The 20,424-nt window shown below is 38.1% G+C and overlaps 1 long non-coding RNA gene across 2 annotated transcripts; it reads left to right on the top strand.

Annotated features, from left to right (window-relative positions):
- The first annotated feature begins 240 nt into the window (after positions 1-240).
- On the top strand, positions 241-18,847 carry LOC126498982 (uncharacterized). Of its 2 annotated transcripts, XR_007590944.1 has the most exons (4): positions 241-429; positions 2,082-2,179; positions 16,203-16,374; positions 18,629-18,847. It is a non-coding gene; the product is annotated as an uncharacterized lncRNA (long non-coding RNA). The 2 variants fall into 2 exon arrangements; XR_007590945.1 differs by lacking the exon at positions 16,203-16,374.
- The last annotated feature ends 1,577 nt before the right edge of the window (positions 18,848-20,424 follow it).

Here is a 20,424-nt window from a genome sequence, read left to right as displayed (position 1 = left end):
AGCACAGTCAGAAGCATGATCCCCTACACATCCACATCAGTGCCCAACCTCACTTTCCCATTCACATCTGATCCTCCTCTGCCTAAGGTCAGATCCTCAGCTAGTTGCTGCCTTTCAGGCAAGAGGTGAATAAACATTTCAGTCTACTTGGCTGGACTATGGTATCCGTTTGTTGGGTCAAAGACCAATATCAGTGTTGCAGCAAAAGTCTATTTTAGGTACAATTACCATCTAAATCAGTGAGATGTCTCCATCAAATCCCTCCCCCTTGGAGCTCAGGGAGTCCTGTAGAAGATGAGGAATGAAGAGTGTACATGCCAGATGGAAGATACCAACAAAAATAAGACCCTCGAAATCAACAAGACTGGTGGACATATGAGCTCACAGAGACCGAGACAGCATGTACAGAACTCCACAGGTCTGCCCCAGGTGAGGTGCTAGAGCTGAAAGAAGAGGACATACACCCTCATCCCTAATCCAGAGGTTACCTCCAACTGATAAACACTTACAAGGGAGTCTCCATGGGTAAACAAACTATTCTTAAGGGTAGGCTGTATGCCACCAGTAGATAGCTGACAGAAAGCTAACTTAATCAGATCTTTGGAGGGTTCTTTTCTTATAATGTTATGTCGGGGTTTCTCCCCCATTTCTAACTTTAATTTTATCTTGTTTTATTGTATTTTATTTACACATATTTTTCTTTATTTTTACCCTCTGTGTGTATATTATTGCTTCCAGTTTAGTGTTTTTGTGAGATTCCTGAGTGTGTGAATGAGTGGGTCTCATTCATCTCTATCTGTGTCCTGTGCCTTTCCTTGGGATCTTTTCCTTCTGTTTGTTTGTTTGGTCCTAGTCTGATAAGTTAGTTTTTTTTGTTTTATTTTTATTATGTTTTATTGTATCTGACTATATACCTTAGAAGTTTATTTTTTGTCTAATAAGAGATAGAATGGGGATGGATCCAGATGGGGCTGGAGGTGGGGAGAAACCAGGAGGAGCAGAAGGAGGGGGAAGCATGTTATTATGTATAATGTATAATGTATATTATTATGTTATTATGTATAATGTAAGGGGAGAAATCTATTTTTAATAAAAGGAAAAGCATTGAAAGAAAATAGTTATATATTAAGTCCTGGATAAACTCAAGATTTTTTTTTTTGTAGAGTTGATTTTAATTTTTTAAAAAGGAAAGAGAGCTAAGCAACACTGTCATCACCACCTAACTCTTGCTCTGAGAATCACCTAGTCTGGCCCTTCCTTTCTGAATGGCCTGTCACCTCAACCTTCCCTTTCTCCTTACACTGTATCCTTTATCCTCTTTACTGCTTTCATCCTTGACAACTGCTGCCCCGCTCAGCATCACTCTATGCTGCCCCAGTGAATATAGAGAACAAAGGAAACATGAGGGACAGTGTTGTGAGAAAGAGCCTGGCCTCCAGTTAAACAAACCTGCTTTGTCTTACCCTGAGAAAAATCAGTAAATTACACGAGCCTTGACTTTTTTCACCCATAACATATGTCCAATGTTTACTGATTTGCTTTAAGGGTCAAATAAAATAAAATCTGCTATAAATAAGGCCAGGTAGAGGCAACCAAGGTGCGCAATCCCTTTCACTATGACACAAAATTCACATTTCTGAAATATTGCCTTTAAGATCTCACATCTGTCATCAAGCATCTTCAAGGCCCTGCCGATCCTCACAGCTCTAAGTGTAAATGTGTCATCACACTTGATCTTAGCCCCAAAGGCTGCAAGTTAATAAATGTGACCGTCTCTCTACCATGATCTCCAGGGTGGGAATTTGGCTTTGGTTACTTTAACAATTCTACTGAATAGCTGGTGCATTCATCTGGGACCAACCATCCTCTCTCTGGGAAATAAATGTTTTTTTTTTTTTTTAGGTTGTCACTGGGGCAGAAAATGCTTTAGGTGTCATGTAATAGAAGACACCTCTGTAAATGATTTAACAGAGCAAACACCCATTTGATAGAACAAAATTCTGGAAGTGGTGTTTCCAAATTAATCGGGAGGCTCAACAATGACCAAGCTCTTCTTCACTTCTAACCTCCATCCCCCACAGTTTTCCTTCTCAGATGTGCTTTCCTGGCTCCAGACTGACTGCTGTGGTTCGGGCATTGTGTGACCCCATGACAACATTCAAGGCAGGAAGCAGCAAAGGTAAGCAACTGAGGGCTTTGGTTTGAATCATCTATGGGGCTTTTTTGATCCATTTTCAGGTTTTGGCTTTGGTTTGATTTCTTTGATTGCTTGTTTTGGTTTTGGTTTTGGATTTTTGGTTTTTTGATATAGTTGTCGCACTGGTTTTCTCGTCTGCATCTAATCACCACTTGCTGTCTGCTCTTCTTGATGCCTTTCTTGCATCCTTGGGAGCATTTACACATCAATATATGTAAAAATGTGGTTTTCAGTCCCCTTCCACAGATGTTAACTTGAACCACTTGTTTAAGTTCATTTCCCTTAGGATTTTGCGGACAGACAGGAAAACAATCAACTAGGCTCCTTACTAGTTTTGGGGGCACGCGCCAGCAGAGGTTGTCCTTAAGGCAATCGACCATTTATTTCTACTGTCCTCAAGTCCTTCTTATCTTTCTTTTTGGGGTTGTGAAACGGTATTCTTCAGTTTTATATGTGCCATTTTATTAGCCTGCTTGTGGCTCATAATATTTCCTTAGGGATTTCTGATTTTTACCCAATTTCGACGTTCTCAGCCAATACCTTAACAAATATGGTTTCTCTCCTTTTCTCTCAGCTGCTTCCTTCTCAAATATCCACTGCACAGCGCTCTTCTTCTAACCCCCATGGCTTTTAATTTATCCTTTGTGTTTTATAGTTCTCAATGCTATATTCTGGGAAATCTTTTTCCAACCTATCTATTTATGGTCCTTTGTTTATTTGTATCTTGTTCTTTTTGAGGGCATCCATTTACTTTTTATTTTAACAAAATCTAATTTCTATTCTTTTTGAGAGAAAAGAGACTCAAGTAAATGCATGCCACTGAATTACTCGCAGTGGTCAGAGGATAACCTTGGGATGAGCATTTGTCTTCCGCCTTTTTGGAGACATCATCTCTTTCTTGTTTGAGTGCAGCATTCATTGGGGAGCTGTCCTTTAATCGTTGGGGATCCTCCTGTCTCTGACCTGCCCCATCTCCCTGTAGGAGTGCTGGTATTACAAACACTCTCACTACTGCATTCAGCTTCTACATGGACTCTTACCCTGAGCCATCTCTCAATCTTCATTGTTTTTAATATGTGCCATTTTTTAACAGTGTCCTATTGTTTTCTTATAATTTCAACAAATCACTGGTATTATGCTTCATTCTTTGGGCCTAGTCTGTTTTGTATGCTTCCCAGAACATTTCGGCGGATGAGATCACACTGAGGGTGTGCGTCTCTGAAGCTGTCTTATATTTGCTTTTCAGAGCACCTGGTGCGTGCTACCCTGGTGGGTTCACTTTTAATCAAACTTCTTTCTATTAAGATTCCAGGCTTAGAGAGAAGATTAGATTTTTTTTTCCTTTTTGGAATCCTGATTCACATGAAACGCAGGCTAGGGATTTGCATTCGAAAAAAAGATTACCTTTGCTAGTGGTTACACTTGCACACATCTGTCTTCTCTCTGTATCAGTGGGTGGTTGTCAATTTTATTTACAATCCTTTTTTTGTAAATATTTCCCTAGGCCTAGTATTTTGAGGTTTCCCTTTTTATTTTGTTCTCAATTCAGCCTCCTCTTCTGACTACAAAGGTCTAAGGCAGCTCTTGAAGATATTAAACCACCAGTTTATGGATAAGCAGACCATCAGAACCAAGAATATCCCGATGCAGATGCGGTTACTCATAGTCTCCAACACCTCACTGCCATGAGAATAAAGTCCCCAACCCTTCTTTTATGATCAGCCAAAACATAAAGAAATATATTTAAAACATATTTAATTTAAATATGCATATTATGTTAGTTGAATTCCTCACTTCTGTGAACAAAAACAGCTTTTTTCCAAAGAAAGAGGGATTTTGGCTCAAAATGTGAAGAAGCACAGTCCATCAGGGCAAGGAGTCATGGATCAGGAGCTTGAGTCTGCTGGTCACATTTTGCTCACAGTCAGGAAGGAGATAATAAGGAGTAGGGGAGCTCAGCTCCCTTCTTTCTTTATTCAGTCTGGGACATAAGTCTAGGAAACAGTGCCACATTAAGAGTAGGTCTTTCCACCTCAATATTAATGTAGAAAATTCCTTAGAGACCTGCCAGTGGTCTGTTCCCATGGTGACTCTAAATCTCATCAGTCTGTCAATCAATATCAATTACCACACATATATTTAAAACATTTTAGCGTCAACCAATTGTTCAATCAGTCAATTTTTATATCTGTTTGATATCCATCATTTGATGGCTATAGGTATATTTTATACTCATCTTTATCTTCTATTTATTACTTTCCCTTTTGGTATTGTCATTTGGTATGGCTTTGTTTTTTTAGATAAGTTCTATCTCTCTAATCTAATCCATCCACAAACTCATGGAAATCTTCCTGCCTCAGATGTCCAAAGTCTAGGATTACACGAGTGAGACCACTCTGTGTCTCTTTAAGACTGGCCTAACTCTTCAATGCTGGAAAGCTTCCACTAGTTATGGAAATCAACTTTAAGATAAAGAACAAGCCCCAAACTTGGGAGCGTGTGTGTGTGTGTGTGTGTGTACATGTACTCATGTGTGATTTATACCTATGTGAATGTAAGTATGGAAAACAATACCTGTGTGTCAAAGAGGGTTCATGAGGAGCTCAGTCCTGAACTAGACAGATAACACTCTGTAGACAAATACTGCAGAACCTGAAGGAACACCAATTGTTTGACTTTTGTGAGGAATCCTGTTCTATAGGAACCTAAGCTATCCATGAAAAAGTGACCAAAGTCAAAGACTGGATCATGTAAATCCACTTGAATTCCATGCTGAGAAGCATGTGTTTTATCCTAAGGACAGTTAAGCGTCCCTGGAAGATGTCCAATAGAAAAAGTGACACAATAGTTTTCCTCTGCAGTATACAAATATGGAGAGCAGATGCAGGAAGGCATCCTTGCACTAAGTCACGTGTCTGATTCCCCTGCCCATAAAGGACCACATAGAATGGATAATGTCAGAGCAGAACAGGGTCCTGATGCAAGGAAGTGTGCCCAGGGTACCTAACACCACAGATGTAAAAACCAAAGGAAGAAACAACCAGGAGAGAAGTTAGGAGTGTGACATTCAAAAGACAGATGATGAATTATGGTCCATGCTTACTAGCATGGACCAAGAAACCCAGGTCAGCAAGATGGAGAACAACCTATGTGAATGAGCAACATGAAAAAAATAAAGTAACTTGGTGCTGTTGGTGGTGTGTTCTACCAACAGTGATACAGCTTTTAGATCTGTCTGCCTCCACTGTTCACACAACGTGCACACATATCCATCGCTTACTGTTAATTGCCTTTCGGTTTGGCTCTCTGATCCATTAACATGACTGAAAATTCACTCTAAAATACAACCGACAATAAAAAGGGGCCAAAAAAGAAAACCAATGTATAAATAATGCATCCTGTGTTTTGACTTGTGAGAGATAATTTTTCAGTATAGTATAGCTGTGTCTTTGTGGCTACCGGAATAGGCAGATCACGTGGGAGCACGGCCGCAGTGTTCCTGCCAGAAGAAGCAATCTGGGCTGTCTTCATTCTCCATTTGCTTTGTAAGATGAGTCTGGCAAACCTCTAGATGCCCAGCAGGTGTTTATTGCTCTAGTCCTACTCCAAAGGGAGAAACAGCATGAAGATGAAGTCTTCCAATTTTAAAGCAAAAACCACTTTATACCAAATGGTGAGCTCCAACTGTTGATGTTCCAGTAAGTGGATGTTGCTGCTGAGTTTTCATGTTCTTTTGGAAAATGCAGGCCATGTCTTCCCTGTCTTGGCAGCAGGACTTGCTTAATCCTAATTAAATAGTCAGTACACATCTAACCCTAATTAAATATCTACAAAGTTGCATGTCTGTTGACCCTGAAATTTAAATTAAAGTGAAATGATTTGATGCAGTAAAATCAAACAAACATGAGGTGGTCTTTTTTTTTTTGTGCACAGGCTGATTCCTGCTGTGCTGTTGTGTTATGATCCATTTTTATGCCAGCAGTCATATTGAAGTGTATACTGCAGGTATTGTAACTGTCAGGCAGACTCTTGGTGACTGTAGAAATGATTGCTGGATCTTAATACTGAGAATAGAGAAAGGAAACAGAACTGGAAAGATGAAAAATATAATCTATAACTCATAGTTCAGTCACTTCTGAATCTCTAATTCAATGTCCCAGGTAGCTAAAATCTATGACATTTTGTCAAAATATGAGCATGAAATATGGCTGTATAGGAAGAGAACTAAATTTTGGATGTCCTAAATTTGAAGCAGAAGAACAACACTACATGTAAAAGCTTAATTAGACACCAAAAAGCTGAAAAAGAACTCATACAGTAGGCTAATGTCAAAGGCTAGACTGAGGTTGCCCATGCACAGGTGATATTCTGGATCTTTCAGTGTGATTGCTGAGTGCCAAGGGCAAGTGTATGAGAAGAGAGAAGAAAGCTAAGAGCTAAACTTCTGCAAGGAACTGAGGGAGCAGCTGGAAGAAAGATTTAATAATGAGAGGTGTGGAAAAAGAGAGAGGGAGGGGACTCATGAGATTTGTTCCATCACCTTGGCCAGGGACATGAATGAGAGTCAGGAGATCACAAGAAAAACCTGCATCTGAAAGTTCTCATAAAGTGGAATAAATAAAAATAAGGCTGATTGGAATCTGTGAGGGGCTGGCTTCTGCAAACAGGAAAAGAAAAGAAAGATTGTAGTAGCCTGGCCAAGAAATTTAAAAAGCAGAAATAGCTAGTGAAATATATCACATCACAAAACAAACAAGGAGTCCTAGAAGAGAATATGCCATAGGAATATGTTTAGAAGAACAAGGAGGTAGGTTGATGAGTTCTTGTTAAGTGAGCATAAGGTTTCAGTTGTGTACGATAAGCAAATTCTAGAGATACACTGTACCACATAGTGCCCACCACTAGTAAAGTATTTTGGAAATAAAAGAGTTGTTAAGAATTTATATTTCATACTATATTCTTATACACACACAGATACACACACAATACAGGAAATTTAGATAGAAACTAGATTAACATGACCATAGTGATGGTTATCATATGTATGTGCATGTGTCCAAAGTCATCAAACTACACACATTAATCTTGGACATGTAGTTCAGTGACAGAGCATGTTCTTAGTGTGAATAATGTTGTGGGTTCAATCTCAGAAGCACAAAAAGTAAAAACTGAAATGTATGCTTTTTATATAAATTAAATCTTAATAAAACTGTAAGACATGAAAATCTGGCAATGAGCAAAATTTGATTGAATAACATGGACGGAGCCGGGAGGACCTTGGACTTTCCACAGGACAGGGAACGAACCATGACTGCTCTTTGGATTAGAGAGGGAGGGGGAGAGGAGTGGGGGGAGGGGGAGGAGAGTGGGGAGAGGGGGAGGGAAATGGGAGGCTGGGAGGAGGCGGAAAATTTTTTTTTCTTATCCTCAATAAAAAAAATAATTTGGATTTAAACAAATAGAATACATAAAATAAAAACTTTCTTGGATGATTAAATTTGATTTTATCCTATTCTTTTGCACTACCAATGAATTTGTGGGGTTTGTTCTATGGTGTCATGGTTTTGCAGTAAACATTGTTCACATGTATGAGAAATGCATAATGATATGCATAAGAGTAAACTACTCTTTAAAAAAGGAAACTGGGGATTTAAAAATTAATAATTGTTCTGTTTGAGTGGTGCATAGACACACATCATTTCACATTTTCCTGTTTTTATGTAGAAATGTCTTTTAGTTAAAAACAGAAGCTGTGAAGGAATGGAGACTAAGGATGAAGATGCTTATATTTGTGTGCTTTCTGCTCTTGTGATAAACACCATGACCAAAAGCAACTTGGAAAGAAAAGCATTTGTTTGACTTAGACATCCTGATCACAGTTCATCGTTGAGGGAATTCAGGGTGGGAACTCAAGCGGGAGCAGGGGAGGAACTGTAGATGAAGGCTGCATACAAGTTTGTTCTCCAGGCTTATTCAGTTTGTTTTTTTTTTTTTATACAATCCAAGATCACCTGCCCAGCCCAGGGCAGACACTGTCCTCAGTGGGATGGACGATCTCACTTTAATCAATAGCCAAGAAAATGCCACGCAGACTTGCCTACAGACCAATCTGATGGAGGCAGTTTCTTAGTTGAGGCTCCCTCCTCCCAGATAACTCCAGATTGTGTCAAGTTGACAGAAAAAAAAAAAAAAAAAAAAAACAGGACAGTGTTCTCTCTTACCCACCAGATTATTATGCTTTTGCATGAATTTCCCTCATTCTAATATTTTGAATCAACCACAGATGAGTAGCCATAATTAAAAGTTGAGACCCAATTCTTTATACCAATTAAAGAAACAAAAATTATTCTCATCTTGCATGGAATCAATCTTTATCACAAAGCTTGGCAAGATTTGGTTATCAGTTAAAGAGCTACTTTCTCATCACCAGTCAGTTGTCTTCCTGTAGTAAGGGAATAGTTTCATGGATATTTCTAGCTATGTATGCTTTGTTTGCACAAATTAGAATCAGTGGATATATTCTGGAGGAGCTAGCCACTACAGGCAATATAAAGATATGATTTGTGCGTGAAATAATGTAAAACAAATCATTCTGTATTGTGGCTGCCCCAATCTGATTCCCAACTTTATTAGAATGTGAAGAAAGTGTTTATCTTAACTATCCCTTAATTTTATCAATTCAATATATATTGATAAATATTTATTTTCACAAAGGCATTGCATTTATGGAAAAGGTGGCATTACAAAACATAGAAAAGATGGATATCTAAGAAATGGAGATGTGATAGTGGTCAACAATTTTGAAAACAAATACTATTGCCCCTTTTCTTTACTCTTCCATGGGAATAAATTACAGGCAATCAAAACTTTAAGCATAACAGGACCAGAGAATTATTTATAACCTTAGAAAGAATAAGACCTCCTAAGGCCAGACACAAAACTCAATAAACCACCAAGAAATGGGCAAATAATAAATTTACCTATGTAGAAAATTGAGAATTCTACCAGAGGGAAAATAAACATAAAGAATGCCAACTCTCAACTGCAAAATCTGTGAGGATATATGCAGCCCATGAGGCAGACGGAAAGTTGTTCTCTAACTATGTTTTGGGTAAGAAACCACATAAACAAAGTGCCCAGCAGGAAATGGGCAGAATGTGTGAATAGCAAAAAGTCCCAGTGAGAAAGGATACTCACTCACAGACTTAAAATTCATAGAGAAAAGACAGTAATCAAATCTAATTTGCGAGTGGTTCATTGAATAGTACATACTAGGGAGATTGAAGGGAAGCAGGGACACATGCAGAACACTACCAAGAGGGTTACAAAGTCTTCTGAAAGCAATATGGTTTGCTCTGTGTGCGTGTGTGCACTTGCATACATGTCCATGTTCATGTGCTTCCAGTTGCACGTATAAGTAGATGTGCGTTTAGGAACCAGAGAACAATTCCATCTGCTGTTGTTTTGGTATTTTCCACCTTGATATGGGGGGTTGTGTGCATGAGTGGGAGTGTGGGTGTGTTTATTTGTTTTGAGATTCACCAAGTATGCTAACCCTGGGGAGCTGCCTAGTACTACCCTCTAGCTGTGAGTATAATGTAGAGACTTTTTATCTCTAGTGGGTATTATGGGGTCAAACCCAGTTCCACATGCTTTCAAGGCAATCACTTTACCAGCCGAATTTTTTCCACCATCCTAGAAATTTGGTTTGGAAAAGCTCATTTTCTCAGTATCTACCAGTATTTTTAAAATTTGTTTTCTTTCACTCAGAAGAGCCTCTTGTGGGATTGTTAAAAATAAGAATTCATATTTATACTTCAAGAAATGTGATCATGAATATTTACTAAAGTCTTGTCTTAATAAAGCAATAGAATGGATCCTGATGATATTGCTAAACCCATTATTGCTAACCACACAAAAGAATACTTTTAACCACTACTAACAGTAAGATAAGTCTGCATGTTGATGTGTCTATACCATCAGATGGGGAATAAGGAAATGTTTGTGGAAGGGAATCTCTAAAAGTGATTTTTAGAGATTATGTTTTATATTTGCAAATGAACACAGTTTCATTTAGTTTTAACTACATAAACAAGTTCTTGCTTGTTTATTTCTCACCTGGTATCCCTAGGAGAGATTGTCAGGTTGAACAAAAATGCAGCTGACTTAGTAGTTGTAGTATGTACTGCTCTCAAGGAAGACCCAAGTTTAGTTCTAAATACCCATGTCAGGCAGCTCACAACCCACTGTAACTACAGCTCCAGTGATGTGGATTCCTGTTTCTTTGCTATGAATATGTTTTATTATCATTGGTTAATAAAGAGTCTGCTTTGGTCTATGGCAGGACAGAATTTACATAGGTGAGAAAACTAAACTGAATACAGGGAGAAAGAAAGTAGCAACAGACAGATTCTATGTAGCTGTTCAAGAACCAGGAAGTAACAAACCATGAGCCTCATGGTAAAATATAAAATAAGAGAAATGGGTTAATTTAAGATGTAAGAGCTAGATAGAAATACACCTTAGCCATTGACCAAAGAATATTGTAATTAATATATATTTTCTGTGTGATCATTTGAGTTTATGTGGCCAGAAAATAAAAGTACAGTCTTTGCTTATACATGGTGCCCAATGTTTGGCAATGTACATCCACATAAGACCTAAGAAAATATAAAAAATGGGGGGCTTCTAGATCCACAAAAACAGGAGTCAATTGGAACTTCTTGGTAGCTGCATTTTTTTAAGATAGGCTCTGTTTGCTGGCAGCAAGCAGAGACACAGTTTCTTTGATAGCTGCCTTCCTGGTTTATGCTGGGAACATGAATGACTTTGGCTCTTTTGGGAGATCCTGTTGCAGAACGCTTAAATGGGGTTGTGAGCAGAGTGCAATAAGTGGCTTCATGGCAACATAGACGGTGTCCCTGGAGCTGGGGTCGTGAGCATGGCTTGCAGAGCTGATGGTGAATGTACCTCTGCCATGATGGGCTGGGTGGAGCCAAAAGGCAAAGCCACAACCTTACTTCTAGCCACACCACTTAGCATGTTAAGAAGCGCTCCTGGTCAGAAAAGGATTACAAATATGCAACAAAGATAGATTCAGACAAAAATAAAGTTCTGAATGGGTCAGAGTGTGTATAAAAATGTACTTAGGTTTAAGAAAAAAATGGTTATAGGCAGTTATTGAAAGAAACAATAAAACAAAGTCTGTAAAGAGACAGTAAAAATATTATTAAAAAAAGTAATATAAAGATGAAAAATACACAATATGGATTATGTATATTATTGTTCTTTTTAAAAATTTTTTGACTGCAGAGAGATATTTTATTCTGAGGGCTGTAAGATAAACCAACATATATATTTTAAGGTATCTTGACTTCAAAATTTGAGTCTAAGAATATGTTACTTTAGAAAAGAGGTTCTTCTTTTGTTTCCACAGAAGATGAGAACCTGTGGATTCCTTCCAGGCTAATGTGGCTTGATGGAACAAGAGCTCTAGAAAGGTCTCCCTGAAACCTAAAAATACTTCACCACCACCACCCCCCGAAAAAAACAGCAGGAAGCAGTTTGGAGAAAACAATGCCCAAATTCCCAATTGATTATTTATAAATGTTTGCTTTCACTTAAAATGGGTTTATTATAAGGAGTTAATGGTCACTGTCAATCTCTTTCATAAAAAGGAGGGGAATGATATGATATAGAAAAGAATACATTAGTATGAACTTCAGTTTATTGATACAAGCTTAAGGTCAATTTTGTTATATGTATGTTTCCACTCTTCTTTAAGGTATTACGTTTATACAGCTCATTTAAAGTGAAATGTATAATTGAAAATGGCAGATTAATAGATAGTCATTTATAATAGTCAAACTTTTAGCCATATTAGTTTTTCTAGATATACAGAGATATATTTCAGTTAGATAGATAATCTTCAACACTTCAAAGACCTACAGAATATGTCATTTAAAAGGTTTCAAGAACTTAGGCTTTTTTTTTGACAATGAGACATGTCTGCTTCTTGCAGTACCAATTACCTTAGAGAGGTTGATGGGCAATGAAGAAACTCATTATGAAATTAGCCTTCAAAGTGACAAGACTAGCAATTTGGGCAAAAAAAATTGCTCTTGTCTACACTTCTTGATGGTATGCTGTATAAACTGGACATGCAGGACCCACAGAAATGTGACTGCTGAACTTTCCAAAAGATGAGATGGTCCAGGGTTCCTACTTCACAGAGGAAACTGCCAGACAATCGGCAGGACACAGAAGAAAGCAACTGATGAACTTTGTCAAACAAAGAAGTACAGCCCTTCCAAATATCCTGCTTCACAGAAAAGTTTGTCCGTTATGATAGGCCTATAGGCCAAAGATGGATGCCCCAATGTTACAGAAGAACGTTGGGTGACTGTTCAGACAGCAAGATGTCTCTGTCAATTCTAGAGTTTTGGAAGTTGCTTACAATGCACTTCCTGTTTACTTCAGTGATATTATATCATTCTGGGGTCTTTGATGGAGTTGAAGACAGATAGTATAGTTTTCCTTAATTATGATAAAATATAAATTAGATATGAAACTCACAAACATAAAATAGATGATAGAATATTTTCTTTAATTGAGCCAGCTACAAATAGACTAAATATTGTAATTGTAATTCTTGCTAGATACCTGTTTTGTTATATGTAATTTTACTATTTTAAAGTTAAAACCTTCCTTTTTATTTAGACAGAAAAGGGGAGATGATGTTGGATTCCCCTCCGTATGCTGTGAACGTGTTTTATTACCATTGGTTAATAAAGAAGCTGCTTTGGCTTTTGGCAGGGCAGAATATAGTTAGGTGGGAAAAATAAACTGAATGTAGGGAGAAAGAAGGTGGAGTCAGGCAGATGCCATGCAGTCACCCAAGAAGCAAGAGGTAACAAACCATGAGCCTCATGATAAAATATAAAATAATAGAAACGGGCTAATTGAAGATGTAAGAGCTTGCTAAAAATGCACCTGAGCCATCAGCCAAACATTGGTGAAATTAATACAGTTTCTATGCAGCCAGGAAACAAAGTGTGGTCTCCAATTACACTCCAGGAAGATTTGGCCTTATTTGCCTCCCATGCACTCATATCAGTGCTCAAATGCACATTCCACACACACCAACACTTACACACACAATTTAAAGTAATTAAATAATAAATCTTCTTTAGCAAAAGGAAGAGAGGCAGCTCAGAGCTAGAGTATTTGCCTATCGTCTTCAAGGTTCTGGTTTCAATTCTCAGCATTAAAATAAAGTAAAATGAAAGAAAGAAGGAAGGAATGAAGAAATGAGGGAAGACGGGGAAAGAAAAAAGAGAAAGCAATTCTAAGATTATATTTACATAGTAGTGAAAACTATTCTACCACAAAACAACGTGGGTTAGTAGATGATTGATTGTTGTGGTCAAGGGAATGAGAAAAATAAATACATCAACAATATCTGGTCTATTTGCATTTGACAAATTCAGAAAAAAAATATTTCATATATATCCTATCTTGTTGAGTTCAAAGTCTTGTGCCCAATTTACTTTATATCAAAACTTGCTTTTTGTGTCAGATAACCTAGGAAAACTATAACTATCTAGCCTTCAACTCCCTCAGAGACCCAAGAAGGAAATAATATTAACTGAGTAAGCAGGAAGTACAAGCAAGCGCCTTCCAAAATATGTGAGAAACGACAGAAACAACTGGCTGCCTGGACAGTCACCCAAAGTTTCTCTGCAATGTTGGGGTATCTCTTTGGCCTACAGGCCTAGCATATCTGACAGACTTTTCTGTGAAGCAAGATATTCTGAAGGGCTGTTTCTCCTTGTCTTTACAATGTTTGGTAGTCACTTTCTTTTGTGTTCTGCTTGTCCAATTAGGAAAGTATACTGTCAGCAGTTGAGGCAAGGGCATTTTCTTGTTCCACAAAGAAATTGTGGAACTTTTGCCACAAAGAAAGTAAACCCCATGTGGGCTTTTTTCAATGCCCATTATATTCTCTGAAGTAGAATGGTGCTGCCAGGAGCAGACATGTCTCATTATAAAAAAATGAACTTATATTATTAAAACGTTGTTTAAAATGCTATATTCTGTAGATCTCCAAAGGGTTTGAAGATAACCTGTCTATCTAAAATATATCTATATTTGACCTTGAAAACATACCTAATGTGACTACAAGTTCAATTATAATAAGCGACTAGTTGTTAACCTGCATTTCCTTATTATCCTAAATAGTTGGTAACAATAACTTCCAAAGACTAGAAATTTGCATTACATTGTTAAGTGAGCTATATAAGTATAATACCTTGAACAAGACTAGAAACATATATACAGTATATTTTAATGAAATTAATCTTAAATTTGTATCAATATACAAAATTTTTATACTACATACAAAAGTCCAATCAAATGTAAAACATTTAAAACTAGTAGCTGCTTTCTAAAAGTAGTTTTAATAATCTACTTTTATATATTGTTATAGCTATATCCTTCCTTTCTTCTTTTCAGAGTAGATTCACTAATATACCCTTTTATTTTATCATATCTATATCCCCCTTTTTTCTTTACAAAACAAGAAACTTGAATCTAATTTCCTTTGTTTAGCTTTTTTCCTGACTATTGTCAATAATAACTTGTAACCAACTCCCCACGAACAATTACAAATTTCCATATTCCATTTAATGACCAAAAATCACCTACCCCACCTCTTGGGAATGTGGATGTCATATTCTTAAATTTACTTCCTGCTGTTTGGGAGCAATGATATCTTTAGGAGATCCTGAATAGAAAATTTATGTTAATTGGCAAGTCCTAGGAAAGTGCAGGGCTGTAAGTTGAAAGAGCTAGTTAATCATAATAATAATAATAAGCCTTAGCTAACAGGCCAAAGAGTTTATAATTAATATAAGGCTCTGTGTGTTTCTTTGGGACGGAATGCAGGACAAGGCAGGACATAAACTTCCATCTACATGTATGAAGACAGTCTTCTTAGTTTGAAGATTTCTACTTTCTTGTCTCTTCATATGGTAGAGAAAGAGGGGGAAATCTTATTGTTCTAAGATTCCCACCAATCAGATCGGGCCTTATCCCAGGGTTTTATTTAACATCAGTTACCTCTTAGAAACCCCACTTTCAGGTAGGAGTCACATTCCTAACACACGTGAATGCAAAGCAAGGACAAAAAGACTTAAATAATTATTTACAGAGTGATTACTTCCAAAAGAATGTGAGATGCTAATTTTCAAGGATTTCTGATATACCTTCATTCCATGCCATTTCATAAGTGTAAATGCCTTACATAATGATAGAAAATTGAACTCATCTGTCTAATGGAATCTGGATCAGCTGGGACATCTGGTTTTGCTGTTTAAAATAATTTGAAACCAGCAAATGTGTCTTGTTTTTATTGCAGTCCTGTTGCATTTATTTCGGTGTGGGAAAGAGCTTGGACAACAGCATCTGTTTCCAGGACACTGGGGGAGAAATGCATGCAGACGAAACTGGCAATCGTGAGCAGACACATTGGGGACAGAGATCGACTAGCTTAGAAGTGGAGTGGTGTGCAGCAGAATGAGCCAGAGCAGCTTGCGAGTAAAGGAATTTGTTTCCAAGAAGAGAGTCTGCAGAGAATAATAATGGCTGACTATTCAAAAAGAAACCCAGATAAACAAAACACTCAGTCAAAAACAAGGGCACTGGTCTTAAAAGCCTTCTTGTGAACAGCTACACAGAGTGACCTTAGAATGAAACATTTAACGCCCCTAATAGTTCAGAATGAAAATTGTTCCACAGTATAAACTATAGGAGGCACCGTTGTAAGGATCTCATTCTGACATTGTGCAAAAGTCTGAGAAGTCTGGTCTTTCATGGTTAAGAAGTCCATGAATGAAACCAATACTCCACCCTTCTCTTTGCCCATCTCTAACTTACCTGCTTGGTGCACACACATCAGGTGAAGAACTGTTGTTATCCTGTACCATTTTTTTGTTTTGTCTTTTAGACAAAAGCTTGTCCAGAAATGTCCCAGCAGTTTCCCCCCAGTCTCCTTCATAGAGGACCTCACACTCCCAAGGCCTTCACAAGAGCTGGCCAGGAAGATGCAGACCTCATGCTGCTGGTGGGAGGAAGTCCTTGTCATCAAGTATGAGAAAACATGACATTGCTGGGCATGGGTATGGTACCCACAAAGCTATCAGAAGCCTGACTTTACCTCAGAGAAGCTGTGTGAGCTGAAGCTAGTCTTCTGATATATGCTTTGCTCATGCGTGAAAAAAATAAATAATGCAAATTTTAAAACTGCCATATAAGAGATAACATATACACAAACCTTGTGTAGAAGGCTTGATATATAGGACATTCAGTAAATGATGCCCATTATTACATTCTATTGAATTAAAACAGCTCTCATTAGCACAAGACTAGCAGGAACATACACTTTTTTTTTTTTTGAGACAGCATTTCTCTGCAGCTTTGGAGCCTGTCTTGGAACTAGCTCTTATAGACCAGGATGGCCTCCAACTCACAGAACTCCACCTGCCTCTGCCTCCCGAGTGCTCGGATTAAAGGCGTGCGCCACCACCACCTGGCTTGGATCATACTCTTAAATGTTTCCTTATTCAGTGCAGGTTCATCCTCACGTGTTTCCGAATTTCTAGGGCTAATGTTTTTATATACTGCTACACATAAAAAGGTAAGTTACTATTAGAAAAATATCCTTAAAGTAATAAGTTGGTAAGTGCTTATATCAAAGTGCAATGAAATATTACTAGTAGAAATCTAAAACCACATTGTACCAAGAGGCCTAATACAGAGTGGATATTTAATACTCACAGGGAAATGAATGCAGGCTGGTGAGACCCAATGAGTTTCCTGTGACTTGTAGCTGGCTATTGCAGTTAACGGAGATATTTATTTAATATGGGAACTGTTATGAGCTTCTCATACACTCCCTTTTCTCCTGGGAGTTATCTCAAAACATAAAAGAGAGTGGGCAACAAAAGAAACCACATTCTCTTTTCTTCTGGTGCTGAAGACTGAGCTCAGTCTGGCGACTTGATGAGCACACAATCCACCACTGAGCTGCAGCCCCTCCCAAACCCACATCTTAAAAATAAAACCTGGAGAAGTCAGTATTCCCAGGTCCTAAATAACCGCAAAGGCTTCTGACTCCAGCTGGTTTTGAACAAGGATCTTGAGAAGAGAAGGGTGAGGAGAGAGGAGGCTGAGGAACAAGCAGACACCAGAATTTCAAAAAAGAAAGAAAGAAAAAGGGAACTACATTTTTTTTATTTCAGTAAGTGTGCATTGTGTGTGTGTGTGTATGTGTGTGTGTTATGTATGTTTGAATGTATGCATGTCTACATGGATGCCATCCTCAGTCATTCTCCACTTTATTGAAGCAAGGTCTCTCCATTGAACCTATTGGCTACCGTAGCTAGCCAGTTTGCCCTAGGGTTCCCATGTTTTTGATTCTTGAGTCCTGGAATTACAGACAATCACTACCAGGTAAGATTTTTTGTGAATTCCGGTGAACCAAACTGCAGCCCTCAGATTTATAGGATGTGAGTTTCATCCCCTGAGCCATCTCCCAGAGCAGATTTTTCAGGGTATTTTGTGAACCCCCGGGCCTAAACTAAGCTCAGTCACTGGTCCTAAGGATGGCAGTTAAAGAAGTGTCATAGTGGAAAGCAGAAAAAGGAGGGTTTTTTTTTTATAAGTGCCTACAGTGGTGAGAGAAGCAAATGGGGTCCAGGGGTAACCCTCCAAGTCCATCTTCCAAGTACCAATATGGATTTTAGGTTTAAATGGAGGGTAAAAACTAGGCCGAACTAAGCAGCCCTGGTTACAGTGTGGTCCCACCCAACACTGACCCAACATTATCTGGTTCTCCACCTGCCCCTGACGCTGTCCTGAAAAGTGGTCCAGAAAGCTGCCAGAACTGTGTGAAAGTTCTTCCTGGGAGACAGCGAATTCTTCCTCTGGCTAAAACTAGGCTACAGCCTTTCCCTTCCCTTGGCAAAAGATTCCTGAGAAATTCTGCTTTCTTGTGGTCCGTTATTTCAATAGTCTAATAGAGAAAGAAAGAGGGCCTTCACTTCTGCTAAGGGATTACAAAAGGCTACAGTCAGAAGCTGGCCAGGTGTTGTACTGCATGTCTTGAATCCCAGCATTTGGGAGGCAGAGGCAGGAGGGACTCTGTGAGTTTAGGCTAGCACATGTCCACACAGTGAGACCCTGTCTCCTGCCCTCCCAACCCTGAATTTCAGAAGTTACTGGCAAGAGCAGCGCCTAGTCTTTCTGGCTGTGAGGTACAGAGAGAAAAGTGAGGTTGCAAACTCATACACATGGCTGTGTTTTCAGGAAGGAGTCTGGATCCAAGCAGAGGGAGAGTCTCCGTAGTGATTAACCTGCCTTCCTTCATTATAGGAGGGAAAACAAGAGTAATGCGAACTCACACACGAACACCCTAAATGCTGGCCTGCCTTGGATAGCAGCTGAAACCCCCTCTCCTACATAATCTTTCTGGACACATTTTTAATTAAAGTAGTCCTTCTGAAGAAGATGGAGCAAGATTTCAGCCACAGAATGATTTAAAAAAAAAAAAAACTAGTAAAACTGAAGCTTAAGTTTTAAGACACATGAAGGTCGTACCCAAACTCTTCTATTTTAATAAAGCTAATAATCTAATTATGTTGCACAACGGTTGTCTTTGTTACCACATCTAAAACATGTAACCAAAGGAAGGAAACTATTTCTTTAGATTTCAACAAAATTATAAATACTTGGATTTCAAAGAAAACTATTGAGAAAGTTGAGTCTAAAATTGAAACTTTATAAGTAATTGATTAAAAAGATAAGTAATATAATTTGAAATAGACAAAATAATTGACTAGACTTACCTTCAAAGAAGATAGGTGATGGTCAACAGGTGCCTAAAAGGATTCTTGGCATTGTGGTCATAGAGAAAACATGAATCAAACGTAGAATAGGATTCTGCTGTGCACTCAGTATGTCCTTAATCAAAGGATGAGCATTAGCTAGTGTTGACAAGGATGCTGAGAAGCTGGAGCTCTTATCCATTGCTGCTGCGAGTGGAAAATGTCTCAGCTGCTTTAGAGAGCTGTTTGACATTTCTTCAAAAGGTTAAACACAGAGCTATCATGTTACTACACTATTCTAAATCCGATTATATGCCCAAGATAAATGAAAAACTTGTCTACATTAAAAACCCATATGTGTTTATAGCAGATTGTTCACAGTGACCGAAAAGAAGAAATAACGCAAACGTCTATCAAGCGGCAGCCGCGTATAAACAGAGCGTTGTGTGATCAGAGGGAAGACTGAAGACTGACTCATGCTATATAGACCTTGAAAACGTTATGATAAGGTCAAGAAGCCAGGAAGAAAGGATGATGCATCCTGTGTCAGTTGTATAGCTGTTCCAGAATATTTAAGTCCAAAGGAAAGGAGGTAGATTCTTGCTGTTGTTCCTTGGAGAGATGATAAGTTATAGGGACAGACAAAGATGGAAAGACTGTTCACACATGCAGTTTCTGGTGTTTTTTTTTTGTTTGCTTGTTTATTTTTGTTTTTGAATAATGCAAATTTTTTAAGATTCAACTTACACTTTCCCAATTCTACTTCTGCAAAAATGCACTGTACTACACACTTAGATGAGTGAAATTGATGTTATAAGACATTTCTCCTAACAAAATTATTAAAGAGGAGATCTTATTTAGAAAATTATTTACCTCTATAAGCCTTCTATATACCTCCTCTTCTCTGTACATCTGAGTTGCTCTAAGAAGTTGCTTGTATCTGATGTTCTCTCAGATCATCCAGTCGCAATACAGCTGTGTTAGAACATGCAAGGACCAGACATCTTAGGGGCTATGTTGTGTATGTGTATGTGCTGTACTTTTATTTTCTTTGGGTAAGTATTAGTATTATGCCTAATTCGACTCAAACATGGTATGCTTCTTTAATAAATGTGCTCTTCGTCCATGCCTTCATTCCATGATCTCTGTGTCCTACAACTCATGTGGCTTCCAGTCTGATAATTTGGACAAATCAATATAGCGCATCATATATCTTTTGAAAATATGAGGTAATCATGCTCAAATATAGTAACTCTTCTGCTGATTTCCTCTCTTGTTTGGTGTAACTTTAATTTCATAAGAATGTACCAAAAACAAGGGCCGGAGAAATGGCTCAGTGGTTAA

This window comes from Alexandromys fortis, unplaced genomic scaffold (assembly GCF_014885135.2).
Source record: "Alexandromys fortis isolate MF-2015 unplaced genomic scaffold, M_Fortis_MF-2015_v1.1 scaffold_14, whole genome shotgun sequence".
NCBI classification, from domain to species: domain Eukaryota; kingdom Metazoa; phylum Chordata; class Mammalia; order Rodentia; family Cricetidae; genus Alexandromys; species Alexandromys fortis.
The sequence above is the reverse complement of the archived record's forward strand: the minus strand, read 5'-3'. Positions and strand labels throughout refer to the sequence as shown.